Here is a 12,313-nt window from a genome sequence, read left to right as displayed (position 1 = left end):
GGCTTGGTGCTAACAGGAGGCTAAAGGAAAAATGGGCTGTATTTTGGGAAGATGGCGCACTCAGAGATGGAGATGCATCACAAGATACCCAGGAAGCAGGGAGAGAAAGCCGTACTGGTCCTCAAAAGCATTTGCCCACATTGAGAAAAAGGTTGGTGAGAGATTCCCAGCAATGGACAGTCCCAAAGAACCCAGGAAAATGTCCCAGGACAAAGTCAACTTTAAATGTCTGCCACAAATTGATGTCAGTCCTTGCCTCTCCTCCTTCCCTCTTATCTTGTCAGGGAGTGGGGGAGGAAGGCAGAGAAGAGCTGGCAGAGTAAGGAAGCCAATCACATTCTGCTCACCTTCACATCTTGGGCCCTGCCAGGCGAAAGCTGGAGGAGGAGAGAGACTGTAGCTTTCAATAAACTTGGAGTTTTGACTGGACAGACATCCAGGTGGCAGAATTGACACTACTCTGCACATGAAAGGGTATTTTATTTTCTGGCGTGTGGTATCATCTGGGGACAGAAAGAACCAGTCTTCGAAGTGGGTTTGCTATAGTAGTCATAAGAGAAAAAAAAAAATCAGTTACTTTATGATTGTCCCTTAAAGGTCATTTGTTGAATACAAATGATAACATTAAAATGCACATAAACATATAAACAGGTAGGTGAGAGCAAGTTGTTCTAGAGAACAACTCTAGAAATGGGAATGCATCCTACAGAGGGGAAGTGGAATTAGGCAAGGCTGAATACCTGCTGGAGACATAAAGACAAAAATCTGCATTGCATTTAGGACAACAGAAGAATGGAATTAAAGGGGTCTCTGATGATAGCAACTGGTTCACTGCAATTGTGTCTGAAAAGAAATTGTCCCTGGACTGAAAGCCTAACTTCCTTTCTTGGGGAAAATTAAATAAAAACAATCTATTGATATGGAATAAGCATTCCTGGTCAATCTCTCAAATTAAGAAAGGAATGACATTTGTGGGTGGACAACTGGTCTTGGTCCTGGGTCCACGTGTACCTCCCATATAATACAGGAAATCATTCTCCCAGTATAATGCAATGTTGTATGTGGTTCTGGGTAAGAAGTCAGTTTTTCCAGAACCTCATCACTAAAATGTGCTGATCATCCAAATTCTTGTATTACTGGACTGAGAATGTAACTCCAAGCTGGAAGAGTTTACTGACCTTGTCACATCCATAGGAATGATTACCATATGAACAACAGCTTGGAGAGAGTCTTGGAGGTGGAGTGTGGGAAAGAAAAGAGCATCGAGTGACTACAAGCCAAGATCAACCAGCCTGGTACATCTTATGCAATGATCCCCAACACCTCTCCATCCTCTTTCTCCATACTGTGTGTAGAAACTGACTCCCTGCATTAATGAACTGTCGATAAGTGTTATTAGATAAAATCTTGGCTCTTTTTCACTAATCAGTGCAGTGATCCAGACCAAGCCATTTGTTTTGCACTGCAGTTTCCTCATCTGTTACATGAGAGATTGGATAGATCAGTAGTGTGAAGGGCATAAAGCAAATCTGCTATTTAAACTGCAGACCCCAAGTTCATCACTAGAGATTTGTGATTCAGTAAAGGGTAGGGTCCAAGAATCCGAGTTGGAACACAGTTAAGGTGATTCTAGTGAAGATTATCCAGAGAAACATTAAAACACATGACCTCTAAGATCTCTTGCAAGTTAAACCTCTTTTGCTCTAGTCTATTGCAAATATTTATTGAGCATTCACAGAATGCACAATGCCTTACAAAAACTAGTGTGCACAAATAACATGTATTTTTATTTGAAATCTGTATTCACTGGGTAATGGGTAGGATAACAAGGATTCCAGTCATCAAAGCACATCACAGCAGTCTGCTGGCTGCACATGGGTAGGCTCATTTTTTTGCTGGTATGGGTTAACTAGGTGGTTGAACTAAAAAATCTCCCTTACCCATGAGATGCTGTGATTTTGAATCTAATTCTATTATATTCTTAGGTCACCCATTAGGAGTGGCTATTTTTTCTCTATTATTTAAGGCTAAATATACATTTACTCCACCAGAAGTCCTCCAAGAAGTTCTCTGTGGGGTTAAGAACACAGAGCATTCAAAAGTTACACACACTTAGTAAAAATAAATTTTCTTGATTGTCTATATATTTGCTATCTAAAAATGCCTCAGTCTTAGTTCAAAATTTGATCTTCTTCTAAGGATTGTTCTGGTCCCTTTCCTTTACCTCATCCTGCTCAAGCTGGATGTGGTCACTTGTGTGTGACCACATACTGTAAATGAAATGTCCTTAGGGTCATGTACTGTCCCCCTGGATCCTTGCTGGTATCTATGTGCTGTAACTTGTTTCATCTGCTGCCCATGTGACAACAGTGGCTTCCATTGAAGTATACTTTTCCTCACTGGGTTCCTTCATATGCCATGTTGGCTCCCTCTGCTGAAGTCACAGCCTTAGTTATAAGGTGACATGTGTAATGCCTTCTTTTTTAAAAGTTTATGTCTTTTGAGAGAGAGAGAGAGAGAGAGAGAGAGAGAGAACGCACAAGCAGGATAGGAGCAGAGAGAGAAGGAGAGAATCTCAGCAAGCTCCATGCTGTCAGCACAGAGCCCAACACAGAGTTCGATCTCATGAACTGCAAGATCATGACTTGAGCCAAAAATCAACAGTCGGACACTTAACTGACTAAGCCACCCAAACGCCCCACAATGGCTTCAGTCTGATGTTAGGGCTCTTCTGGTCCATTGCTTCTTTCCTTTCCCATCTCTGCAAGGATAAGGCATCCGGTAGGATATGAATAAATGGGGTGATATCTAAAGCTCAGCCCTCTAGACACCTCCCTCAGCCATTTCTAAATTCCTGTCTGGCACCATGTTAGACGTGACGTAGTGTCATGCCAACTGTGGGGAAGCTCTGAAATATATGCTAGAATAAACCCACTGTTCTGGAACGTGTTTCCACCACATAATCCAACAAAGTACAACCCCAAGAGGCCAGACTGCTGGGATATTCATGTCTAATGACGTGTATTTCTTCTCCTTTCCACGTGTATTTCTTCTCCCATCCACCTCCTCAGAAATATGAAGGTTTTCCTTTGTTCCTGTAAGGTAGAAACATCCCTTAAAACATATATCAGTCATTTACCCTATGGCTTATAATAAAATTCTGTGACCCAGAGTCCCTAGGCTTAGCATCTGATTTGTAAAAGGAATTTTGGCAAATTTAAACAAACTTTTTTCCCTCCTAACAAAGCCTCGATTTCAATACTATGGTCTCACTGTGAATTTTTAAAAATATGTTTTCCCACTGAAGGCCAAGAAATGACTTCTCTGTTCCAACCTCCTGTGAAATGATGAAGCCCACTGATTTAATAAGCGCAGAACCACACAGCAACATGATTTCTTGGAATGAAAAAATTGTCAGTTTAATATCTGCAAAAATATTTTCCCTGTAAAAACAATAATCTGGATAGATTTGCGTCTCAGAAACTGGAAGTAAGAAGAAAATAATTCGTGCAAATGTAACCATTGCACCTATGGCCGTAGATGGCAAACTGCTTTAGACCAAATATCATTGAGTTTCCCTACTTTAGGGTCTCTTGAAGATGCTAGAATCAAAGAAATGGGGAGTAAAGTACTCTAGAGATCATTACGGAGAAATCTGGTACAAGGAGAGATGACTTTCTTTCAAGAAACTAACACGGTTAGTAGTGTCCATTCTTTGACAACATGGCCCCAAACTAGCATTCCAGTTTTATATCCCACTCCTCACCTCTGTCAGCCTTCTTTTTCAACAAAGCCACCCAACCCATGGACCGTCGGATCTACTGATTGCATTCCTGTGTCTGTGTCTTTACTTTCATAGTCCCTTCAATGGAATGTTCCTAGGTTAGGGCTTTAAAGAGTAGTCAGCAAATCCATTAGGATTAAGTGAGTATCAACAACCTTGCCTCCCGCTTATATTTCCATCAAACAAAGTAATCTAGTGTTATGTCAAGGATGGAAGTACCATATTTAGATTCCTTTTACCAAAAAAAAAGGTACTATAGCAGCATCTTATTTTGAGGGAAAAAGAGATTCTGTCCAATTTCCATTTGCTATAATTTGTCTATTCTTTTGAAAAGGACTTCTGACTGGGAGCCATAATGCTGAGTCTGGCTCTGAGAAGAGAGAAAAATGGGAGAATAAACACTGAGCAGGAAGCAGGGAGACCACGGTTGTTACCATAGTGATGAACATCCAGTCCGGATGGTGCTGTTGCCGGTTTGTGCTAGTGAGTGGGAGAAAACCACCTTCCTTCTGGACTAGTGTAGCTGAGGACAGAAAAATCTGAGATGACCAATTTAACTCTCTACTTGAGAGTTTAAATTGTATCTCTATAGATATATAGTCAATGCTTATTAAGCACCTAAGTGGTTGGCAATGTGCTGGGCATATTAGAGGATTTAATATATGTAAACCCAGAAAGTTAGGGACTAACATCCCCATTTTAAATATGAAGAAAGTAAAGTTCCAAGAGAGTAAATAATTTGTTATTTAATGAACTAGCTAGTAAAAGGACAGGGCCCAGATATAAATACAAATTTTTAAGTTAATTCAATCTAATTTGTTTTCATTGTAAACCTGTTTTCACCAAGCCACAACTGTGTCTGTCAAATGATATGGCAGGAAAATGGTATCCCTTTGAATAATACAAACTTAGGGAACTCTATGGTGGTTACTCCTCCAAGCTTTGACATTTAAAAAAATTTTTTTAATCTTTATTTATTTTGAGAGAGAGACAGAGTGTGAGCAGGGGAAGAGCTGAAGGGAGGGAGACACAGAATCAGAAGCAGGCTCCAAGGCCCTGAGCTGTCAGCATAGAGCCCGCCACGGGACTCGAACTCATGAACCCTGAGATCATGACCTGAGCCCAAGTTGGACACTTAACCGACTGAGCCACCCAGGCGCCCCTCCAAGTTTTGACATTTTATAGTTTTCTCTGTCTTGCAAGTTTTATAGAAAAATAATTTGTATTAAAGCTTTCTTTCCCTCATTTATAAACTGAATTGGTTTTCTGATAACAGCTTAATTAATTAAGAAATGATCCTAAATGATAGCTTTCAATGTATTTTGCATTAATATGACAACATGAACAGTTCACTGACTGTAGACATTATCTCATAGATAGGCAAAAGTCAAGAATTATACATTCTCTTTTTAAATTTTTCAAATGTTTTTATTTTTATTTTTTTTTTTTTGAGAGAGAGAGAGACAGAGTGCAAGCAGGGGAGGCGCAGAGAGAGTGAGGCATAGAATCTAAGGTGGGCTCCAGGTTCTGAGCTGTCAGCACAGAGCCCAATGTGGGTCTCAAACTCACGAGATCATGACCTGAGCTCAAGTTAGACACTTAACCAACTGAGCCACCCAGGTGCCCCCTTTTTCATCCAAAAACAGAAATGCCTTTGAATTTTTAACAACAATCCCATATCACCAATAATTACAATAAACGATATCAAAAAATTAAAGGCATATGTAGTTTCATTCCTATTCCCATCCCTATTTTACAATAGTAACCGTTGGTATTTGTCCCGTTTGAACGTTTATGCAGACTGTAATGGTGAAGAGCATGGATTCACATTCCAGCTTGGCCACTTAGTGTGAGTAGGCAAATTAACCTCTTAGCCCTCAATATTTTATCTGTGAAACAGGGATAGGGATACTACCTACCACATGTGGCTATTACATGGAAAAACTGAGATAAACTATGTTAAGTGCTGAGCATAGTACTTGGCACCCTGTAGCAGTTTATAAATTGTTGCGTATATATGCTTTATATACATTGTTTACATAAGTGGATCATGCTATACATATCGAACTACAATTCCTACTGAACAAAATATCTTATGACACATTCCCATATCTACATGTAAGAATCTCCCTATCGGTTGCTGCATAACCACTATATCCTCACATGGCGTTTCTGCAGAGTGTGTCTGTGGAGAGAGAGCAAGCTCTCTGGTGTCTCTTTTTATGAAGGCACTAATGCCATCATGGGGCTCCACCATCCTGACCTCGTCTAACATTAATTACTTCTCAAAGGCCCCGTCTCCAAAAACCATCACATTATGGGGTTAGGGCTTCAATATGAATTCAATTCAATATGAATTTTGGGAGGAACAGGTATGTTCAGTCCATAATATATTAGATAGGGTAACAGATTTTTAAACAGTAAATGTTAATACGCATATCACATTTTCTACAATTTACACTCCTACCAAAGAATGCAAGAGTGCCCGTCCCTCTATATCTCATTATTAATGGTTTTTAATGAACTCACTTTATTCTTTCATAATCTGATGGGCAAAACATTGTATCTACCTTTGATTTGCATATATTTGATTATTCATTAGGATAATTATCTTTTCATTCTTCATCTGGGAATTTCCATGGCATATACATTGTCAATTTTTCTTTTTTTTTTTTTTTTTCTAAAGTTTATTTATTTATTTTGAGAGACTGAAAGCACACGCACAAGTTGGGGAGGGGCAGTGAGAGAGGGAGAGAGAGAATCCCAAGCAGGTTCTGCACTGTCAGTGCAGAGATCTGTGCAGGGCTCCATCTCACCGACTGTGAGATCGTGACCTGAGACAAGATCAAGAGTCAAATGCTCAACTAATTGAGCCACCCAGGCACCCTCCATTGCCAACTTTTCTATACTAATATTTTTCTCATTGATTTCCATGAGTCCTTTGTACATTAGAGATGTTAACTCTTGTCTGTCACTACTTACCCGTGTCATCCTTTCCCATGGCATCCAGACTTGACCTTTATAATATTCATTACACTCAAAGGTACTTGTTCAGTGTGGATTCCTCACTCAATTCGTGAGGTCAAGCATGCACTTACCTTATTCAGTGTTTTGTTCCCAACTCTGACTACAGTGTCTGGCCCATAGTTGAATAAATAGCTCCAAAAATGTTGAATAAATTTGCGGATAACACCACTGTATATTGTTTTCTTTTTCTTTTAACTTTATTGATGCCATCTTTGGCCATACAATTTTTAGCTTTTATAATCAAATTTGTCTAATTTTTTAGCTCTTAAGTTCATACTATGCATTAAGCCTTCTTTACGCTCAAATGATTAAGATATTTTCCTGTACGTCTTCTATTATATTTCTAGTCTTGATTTTTGCAATTAAATCTTTCATATGCAAATTATTTTTATGTGTTTTGAGGTGGATATGCAATTTTATTTTTTCTCCAAATAAACACTATTTATTAATGGTCTACCTCCTTACCCCCAATGTGAAATGCAATCTTTATCATATTCTGTGTAGGACACATGTATATATTTTATATGTGTGTTTTGTTATGTGATAGGAAAAATCTCTATTTTTCTTCTAAAACTTTTTTTTTTGGTCTGGTCTCGTGCAAGGACATTTCCAAGTAAATATGGTGTCAATTTGTCAAGTCTCTGTTAGGTGCAGTTATTCCCTAAGGGGTAGGTGGGTGAGCAGGGTATTGAATCTGGAAAAATAACCTTCCAATGTGGCTTCCTTCATTAGCTCTCCAGCATTAAGATGCACAGCTTTGAAAGATCCATAATCATACCTGTCTGACCTGCTTCACAGAGTTATTGTGAGATGAGAGGGTGCAAATTGGTCTGCATATTAAAAGTGCTCTAAAAATTAGAAGTTCCTGAGAAGTGAAAATTATTCATATTCTCTATTATTGACAAGTATCCAGTGATTTCCTCTTGAAAAGACTTTACTCAAATTAGAACTAGATGAGTAACATTCTGTGGTAAATGGTGGCAAATCAGTGAAAACATCTTCCTGTTTTTATTCCAATGTGTATTCTAAACTGCCAGTGGGTAAGTAATCCCACAAAATGAATCAAATACTGAAGGGTTCTTGTCTAGTTTTGTGCCTTTCTCATCTTGCCCCAATACCGTGTCTGTCACAAATCAACGTAATCCTGCAGCCTTTCATTCTCTGACAGGAACCTGGGGAGACTGGAGAAACCCCCATACGCTTCTCCAGAAGACAGCAGGATGGTTTAGATAAATGTGTTTTGAGAACGATACTAGTTTTCTGGGCCTGCTGTAGAAATGACCACAAACTGGGTAACTTAACACAACAGAAACCTATTCTTTCACCGTCGTGGATGCCAGAAGTCTGAAATCGAGGCACCAACAGGCCCACACTCCCTCTGCAGATCTAGTGGAGAACCCTTCGTAGACACCGCCAGCTTTTGGTAACGGTTGGCATATTTTGACTTACAGCCACATCATTCCAGCCTCTGCCTCTGGGGTCATGTGGCCTCCTTTTCACTGTGTTTTCCAGTCTGTCTCTTATAAGGGTACTTGTCATTAGATTTAGGACTCACCCAGATAATCCGGGATGATCTCACTACCTCTGCAAAGGCCCCTTCCCCAAATGAGGTAACATTTGTAGGTTCCTGGAATAAGGACACAGACATCTCTCTTTAGGAGCCACCTTGGACCGACCTCAAATGCCTTGGATCATAAGAGGAGGTGAACACAAAGCAAGCCCAGAACAGGCAGTGTTATATCAGCTTGAGACCCAACAGGCCACAGCTCATATTAGCCACATGGAAGTTCATTTTCAAATCATGCACATGAAGTTCTGACATTTTGCTGTTTCTAAAATATTCGTATAGCTTCTCTCAGACTCAAACTTGACTGAGGTTGAATTCAAAGACTTACATTTAATTATCTTCTTCTGGCTCCCACTCCAAATCTTTATACTCTAAATAGGAAAGAGTCAAGACAGGATCACCAAACTAACACGTTTCTTATTTCAAACCACCATGTTGCATCACAGAACAAGACAACGTCCCAATATCAACCTTCCCCTCAAATCCTCTTTGTATAAGGCGATAGCTCAGACACTTCTCACAAGGGCAGTCTGTATTTTACTAAACAGTCCTTTCCCTCAATCTTTCAGAGCGAAGCTACCCCAGGACTGATTTCAACTATAGAAGGCCGAAGATTAAGATTTCTTGAGATCTAAAATGATCAGCTCTGTTAGTCCTTCAGTGGAAGAATCTCCTGTTCCACAGGCACCTGCACTGATCTGAAGCCCATACTGTGTGGGAGTTTTGGATGTTCCTTCATAGGGTAAAACTCAATGGTTTTCACATAATCCTTTCAGGATTTTTCATATTACTCTTTAACTTCAGGCTTCTACCTCTCCAGAGAAAACGTCAGGCTTAGGTTGTTTCAGGGGAAGGAAACACTGGTGTTCACAAAAAGAAAACAAAAATAGGTCTTTGCATCAAACATATAGTACTATTTCCATCCCCAAACTTCTAACTACTCAAAGGTGCCGTAACCAAAACATAGAGAAATAAGACTTCAAAAGGCAACTTGCCAAGGGCTGTGAGAGTTGCCATGGAGAACCAGTGAAATAGCTTCCTGAAAACCAAAAAAAGTGTTTAGGACACCTTCTAATTTGGAAACTTGGCAATGTGGCTTTCATTAGTAGATCAGAAAAAAAAAATTCTTAGGAGGCAGAGTGATCGTTCCAAGGTCCCAGGCCACTTTTTGACAGAGGTCGGACTAGAATCCAGAGTTCCAGGTTCCCAGTCTACTGCTCTTTCTTCTACTGCTGCCGCACTTTCCATGCTCTTTTATAACTAAAATACTCCCTGGAGTGACAACTCTCGGGATTCCACATCAGGTGGACTCTACAGTCAGATAGACAAGAGGGCTATTATTTCTCTAAAGGACCGTTAGTAAATATTGTTCAGCTTTCGGGGTCATATGGTCTGTGTCACAACCCCTCAACTCTGCGTGTGTAGTCATACAGCAGCCATAGAAAGTACGTAAACAAACAGAATCACTATGTTCTAATAAAACTTTATTGACAAAAACATGCAGCAGGCTAGCTTTGGCCTGCAGACTGTAGTTCTTAGACCCCTAGGTAGACCACGGTTGGAGTTCACTTTCATTAACCCTCACTTTCCCATTCTGTAAAATGGGTATAATAATAGCATAGCTGTATAGGTTGGTTGTAAGGATTAAATGACATAAGTATGTCATGTGTTCACAGTGCCTGGCACATAACGCTCGATAAATGTTGGCAATTATTATTATTATTTTTTTGTTATTGTATTACCACTGCTTTACTTTTTGCCATACCTTCCAAAAAAGGAAGAGAAACAAAGGAATCAACATTTAGTGCTGCTTTCTTCTTCCCTGGCTTCCAGAAAAGCCAAAATGTGCCCACTGCCATGAGCCCCTCACTGCTTTATGAACATTACTGGGTAGCTGATTGTGACAATCACACAGATGGTAACATCACACTCTGAGCTCCCAGGCCTCTGTGTGCCTGAGACAGACAGTTTGTCTTCTACTTGGAACCCTGGCAAGTTCTGAACTCCTACAGCCTCCTGGCTCCCTGACACCAGGTGCTCGAATAGGTAGTTTCTTTTTAAATATTGAACAGCTCTCACTTTCATTGTTTATTTCTAGAGATTTTAATGAAGCAGGTGCATAGTTTCAAAGACCAGTCGTTTTCACTGGTGCCACCCTGCCCCTTGCATTTCCTTCTAATTTGAAATTTTGTACCCCACAGAGCTCCATTTTCCCTGTCCTTGTTAAAGCTACAGGAACTTGTTAAAGCTACTGGGGTTTGGACTTTGTTGAAACCCTGCTCATCTCTTCTCATGCAAATAGGGTGGGATTCAGGATAAGGTGGGCTATTCTTTCACCTTATGCAGTTTTTCACTGAATTACAAAACCTCATTATTATTACATTTCAATGACACAGGCCCAAGAGATTGCATTATGACAAGGATCTACTAAACTTTAAAATATTAAACCCTTTTAAAGTTGAAAGTATTTAATAATGTGTCTCATCAATTCTTTAACCTCCTATCTAGGTGACAAATATTCCTGAATTTATGGTTGACAAATTAAACCCAGGAGATAGTCCTGGAGTAGATTGAGTGTGGACTAATGCAATGCCTTGTAAAATTGTTCTGTCCAAGCTTGGAAAAGGCACTACTATTGCACGGGAAGTCTTCACCATGTGGTCACTACAGATCTCTGGAGTCAAGAGGTTCATAATAAGAAATATACAATTCATAACTGCCTTAATCCAGTATCAAGTGGCTCAATAAAAGAACCACAGATTCAGAAATATAGGTGTCCCTTTCTTCACAATTTTGGCAATTACGTGAAGTTACATTAAAATTTCCTGATAATGACACACATTCTTCCTGCCTTTCATATTCTTTTTTTTTTTTTTAATTTTTTTTTTCAACGTTTTTTATTTATTTTTGGGACAGAGAGAGACAGAGCATGAACGGGGGAGGGGCAGAGAGAGAGGGAGACACAGAATCGGAAACAGGCTCCAGGCTCTGAGCCATCAGCCCAGAGCCTGATGCGGGGCTCGAACTCACGGACCGCGAGATCGTGACCTGGCTGAAGTCGGACGCTTAACCGACTGCGCCACCCAGGCGCCCCCTGCCTTTCATATTCTTAAATGTGCCTACAGATCAATAGTCATGTGCACACTGCCATATATCCATTTTCTTTGGTCAAGTCCAAAGCCTAGATACAGATTATGGAGAGTCTTTAGATTCAGCAAAAATACTTCCAGCCTAACTTCCAGTGATTCCCCTTCACAAAACTTCCACCAGATTTAAGATGTCTTGTTTTGGTGCTGTTGGTTTCATGCCATCTCCTCTCCCACACCTAGTTGGTGATATACTTATATCCTTCCAGGCTCAGCTCAGATCCTCCCACCTCCCTGCCTTCCCTCCTCCGGAAGAAGCCAAGTCTCCTTCCCCTGTACTCCAAATATCCATCATCTGTGCAGCCAGCATTAATGTGGCTCTCTTGCTCCCTGATCGTGTGGCATCTTGACTCCAGACAGGACTTCTCTCCTTTACTAGACCATAGGGCAGGATTATTAAAATCCTCTTCCCTCAGAGCCTGGCATTGGTACCCTGCCCAAATGACAACTTCAGTTAATGTTTATTGAAAGCTCAGTGCAAAATCTAAAACCGATTACCTTCAGACTCTATTAAGGGGAGCTCCATAAATTCAATGAGGATGAATTTGTAGATTTTACCTAAGAAAACAGATTCTAACTTCAAAGTAATCTTATTAACTGCACTTTAAAAAATCCATTTAGCAAGACAGAGGAATGAGTCAAATTGTTTTTCATGAGAACTCACTTCCATACAGCTGGCCCAAAATGATTTCAATCCTGCGTGTGGCAAGGAAATCCATTCCAAGAAAGGCAAGTGCTGTGATCTTCTGCTCCAGAGGGGAGTTTCAGACCTAAACAAAGGCCTCACCA

Source organism: Lynx canadensis, chromosome A1, assembly GCF_007474595.2.
Source record: "Lynx canadensis isolate LIC74 chromosome A1, mLynCan4.pri.v2, whole genome shotgun sequence".
Classification (NCBI taxonomy): Eukaryota; Metazoa; Chordata; class Mammalia; order Carnivora; family Felidae; genus Lynx; species Lynx canadensis.
Note: the sequence above shows the minus strand (reverse complement) of the source record.